The 4,402-nt window shown below is 38.0% G+C and overlaps 1 pseudogene; it reads right to left on the bottom strand.

Annotated features, from left to right (window-relative positions):
- Window positions 1-2,972, bottom strand: part of LOC105521968 — a 21,025-nt pseudogene extending 18,053 nt beyond the window's left edge.
- Window positions 2,973-4,402: the final 1,430 nt, after the last annotated feature.

Genomic DNA, 4,402 nt, shown 5'->3' with positions numbered 1-4,402 from the left:
GACAGAGTGAGACCTTGTCTTACAAAAAAAAAAAAAAAAAAGACACTGTTTTGGGGTTTTCTGGATGAAAACTTTGTTTCCATAAAAAAAAAAAAAAAGATGGAGAGTGTATTGCTGATTCAAAATTATAACCAGATGCTTAGAATAAATAATTGTATCTATTGTTTCACAAACCAACCTCAGGATTATTAAAAATTAGTTTTATTGGACTTTATTTTTTAAGGTGTCCTGATTCACTCAGGTCTGTCACTTCCAAGCCCATGTTTTACTACTTTGTAACCCTATTTGGAAGGAAAAATGCAACTAAGATTATGATCCATCCTGAGATGAAAAGTTTCACACATATACACCACACATACTCCCCAACACAGTATGATAACACAGTGACTCAACCTTAGGCAAAAGGGTACCACTGCCAGCAAATGCATTTTTTTCTTTATTTCTTCTAAAAGCAGCACATGCGTGTAACATTTTACTGAGATTCTCAACAGCTGCCATTTGGTTTATGCAGCAAATTGTTTACAAAGTAATCTTTTTCCATTTTTGATATTTTAATGAAAATTATGTCCTTTAGTTTTAAAGCCCTGTCTCTCTCCCAAAGAAAGATTAATAACTAACTACCAAGTAATGATTATGTAGGAAAATAACAAAAGCAAAAACAGCTTTTAAACACTTGTGATATGGGTAAGGGTCCAAATCAAGACCTTCTGGGTCTACTGGAGGTGCTAGGCTGCCTCAGGACACCATCAGCACCTCACCATCCACAACATCCTCAACAGCTGGGAGCCAAGTACAGACCCCAGGGACTTCCTGTTCCACAAGCTCCACTCTCTTTTTCCTCTCCACCCTTGCTATTGGGCCTCCCCTCCAAATCTGCCTAACAAAGGCAGCAGGATCTTTAATACTGTTTGGCTTTGTACATGGAGACAGGATACTCTAGAAAGTTGAGAGATTCCCTGGTCCAGTCTGGGGGAGGAAAAAATTAAAAAAAAAGGAAAAAGTATGCAAAGTATGATGGATGGTTTCACTTTCTTGTCCACTCAGACACATGCTTAGACTTATTAAATGGATATATCAGATGCTTCAAAATCCTGATGTGTAGTAGCACGAAAGTTCCTTGTAAAAAAGAGGTTGCAAAATAATAAAAATTTCTGCAGCAATTCAGGGTCCTGATGACAAAGCTGGTTCTGATAAATAGCTATTTTGACATGCACAGCAGCTTCCCCTGTAAGTCCTGTGTTTGAAGGGTTTCATTTAGACCACGGGAAGTTGGAATCTGAGTTTAAAAGGGTCTCTACTGACAAAATGTGATATATCCAGCAGTGGATTTCTACTCAGTAATGAAAGGAACGAACTACCAAAACATGTTATGTGTCATAGAACAACCTCAAAAACATTAGCTAAGTAAAAAAGCCAGACATGAGACCAGATATTGTATAATTCCATTGATTTGAAATGTCTAAAAAAGGCAAATTTATAGAGACAGAAATGGGCTGATTTACCTCAAAAGGCAGGGATTCAAGCTTTCTAGACTACATGTGATACATACATGAGAAAAAATAGGGAAAAGAAAGGAAATTTAAATATAAATAAATGAAAACAATACTTCTCCCTGATTATAAAGAAAATCACATTCTTTTGTGATAATTTGGAAGACAAAATATAAAGAAAAATCTTTAATTTTGCCACTCAAAACATTCTGTTTTGTTGTTTTTTATACTTTTTATGCATATAAACATTTTAAAAAGTAGAATCATGATACAGAGTCTTTTGTCACTATGTTTTGGGCATATTTCTATGGCAGTCAATACATCCTTGGCATCACCATTTTTAATAGCTGGATGTATATTAAGTTAATCATTGCCACCCCAGAGGTAAATTTTCTTATGTATACATTTTAATGGACTCAACCAAGCATTTTTGGACTGAATTCATAGAAGTAGAATTTCTGGAGGAAAATAACATAAAATAGTTATAGGGATTTTAATAGAAATTTTCAAATTATCCTGCAGGAAAATTAGTTCACTTTATACTCCCACCAATAGAGACAGAGCTCCAGTTTCCCCCTTCCATTTGTCCTCTTTGCTGGTCTTTAAGCAGAAAATGTCATTGTTTTCATTATATTTCTTTGGTTTCTAGTGCTTTTGAACCTTTTTAATATGCTTATTGGCCATTTTTATTCTTGTGGGAAGTGCCTGTTTCTCCATTGCCTATTTTCTGGCCAAACTCCAAAGTCACATTTCACTTAATTTTTATCCTGCTGATTGAAAGCATTTTAACTTAGTGATTTTAATGTAAACAGGAGCAGGACAGACTGTAATTATCTAGGTCTCACTCTGTCATCCAGGCTGGAGTGCAGTGGCATGATCATAGCTACTGCAGCCTTGAACTCCTGAGCTCAAGCAATTTACCTACTTTAGTCTCCCAAGTAGCTATGACTACAGGCATGTGCCACCACGCCCAGCTAATTTTTAAATTTTTTGGTAGAGATGCGAATTCGCTATGCTGCCCAGGTTGGTCTTGAACTCCTGACTTCAAGTAATCCTCCCACCTTGGCTTGGCGAAGTGCTGGGATTACGGGCATGAACTATTGCTCCCAGCTAACAGCTCACTTTTGTTTGGTATCCTTTCATGTTTGAGGCTTTGGTGCTAGTGCTAAAGTATTACACTCACCATCTGAGGTTTACAGGACTTTTGTTTTAATATTGAACAGATGGAACCGTTTAGTTCTGCATCTTTGCAGGTATACAAAATGTGTCTACCAGGACTCTGCTTTATATCCATTGAAAGCAAGAAGTAATACAGTAAAACTTTGCCTGGCTAGAGGCTTTGAAAGAATGGAGTATTCTGGTTTAATTCTATTAACTTGGAAGTAGGAAGGTGAAAAGAATTCAAAACTTACATTTCCTGTTGAGTGCAATTTGAAAATATAGCCAATGATTCCACTTTTCTTCTCTAGTAAGTTTGGACATTCTGATCTACTTGCTGTGTTATTTTTATTTTATTTTACTTTTTAAATTTTATTTTATTTTATTTTTTGAGATGGAGTTTTGCTGTTGTTGCCCAGGTTGGAGTGCAATGGTGTGATCTTGGCTCACCACAACCTCTGTTTCCCAGGTTCAAGTGATTCTCTTGCCTCAGCCTTCCAAGTAGCTGGGATTACAGGCATGTGCCACCACACCCAGCTAATTTTGAATTTTTAGTGGAGATGGAGTTTCTCCATGTTGGTCAGGCTGGCCTTGAACTCCTGACCTCAGGTGATCCACCTGCCTCGGCCTCCCAAAGTGCTGGGATTACAGGCGTGAGCCACCGTGCCCAGCCTTGGTGTTTTATTATAGAACTCCTAGTGCGCCTAAGACTTACATTGTGAAGACACTTTTTTAAAACTTGAGATATAAGAGGATGCAAATGGTATTGTATGAGATCAGACTGGATGACAACTGATACTTGTAAATATATTTTTTAGATGAAATCTCTGATTGCCACTTGTTTTCTTATTTAACTCATAAAAATAAAACACATTGTGTTGGAGGATGGGAGTAGGAAGGAGATTTATGTCTTTTAATTGCATGTCATCATTTCATATCAAGACAGTACATATAGTATCCCTGGCTTTGAACCTACAGAAAGAAACACATTTTTCTACCTGCTGTGTGCCAGAGGTTCTTCAACACCTGGAGAGATTACTGCAACACAGATTGCTGAGCCCTACTCCAGAGTTTCTGATTCATCAGGTCCAGGGCGAGGCCTGAGAATTTGCACTTATAAAAAGTTCTCAGGTGCTGCTGGTGCTGCTAGTACAGAGACTACATCTTTGAGAACCACTCTTGCCTACTAACTGTAAATTGTAGAACTCTAGAGAAAAGCTTAGTTTGGTCTGGGACAAGAAGCACACAGGTTATGGAGCAAATCATGAAAGATTCAACCCTTGATCCCAGCCTACTGTGGAATTGAGGTAACAAGCAATACACAGTGACATAACACAATTCTTGGTTTTCACGATTGCGAATCATAGCCAAGTATCAAGTGAGAAATTCAGTATCATTTGCAAAGCTTAGAGAGGCCAGGTGATTCTAGAAAAATGGACCGTGTATTTGTTTTAAACTGGTAAAGAGCTTTGAGTGCTTATTAAATTGAAAGCTTTGCGTTTTCATTTATTTTTTATTTTGTTTTATTTTTTGAGATGGAGTCTTGCTCTGTCACCCAGGCTGGAGTACAGTGGCATGATCTTGGCTCACTGCAACCTATGCCTCCCGGGTTCAAGTAATTCTCCTGCCTCAGCCTCACGAGTGGCTGGGATTACAGGCACCTACCACCATGCCTGGGTAGTTTTTGTATTTTTAGTAGAGATGGGGTTTCACCATGTTGGCCAGGCTGGTCTTGAACTCCTGACCTCAGGTGA

This window comes from Colobus angolensis, unplaced genomic scaffold, assembly GCF_000951035.1.
Source record: "Colobus angolensis palliatus isolate OR3802 unplaced genomic scaffold, Cang.pa_1.0 Scaffold414, whole genome shotgun sequence".
Lineage (NCBI taxonomy): Eukaryota > Metazoa > Chordata > Mammalia > Primates > Cercopithecidae > Colobus > Colobus angolensis.
Note: the sequence above shows the minus strand (reverse complement) of the source record. Positions and strands in the feature narration are given on the sequence as shown.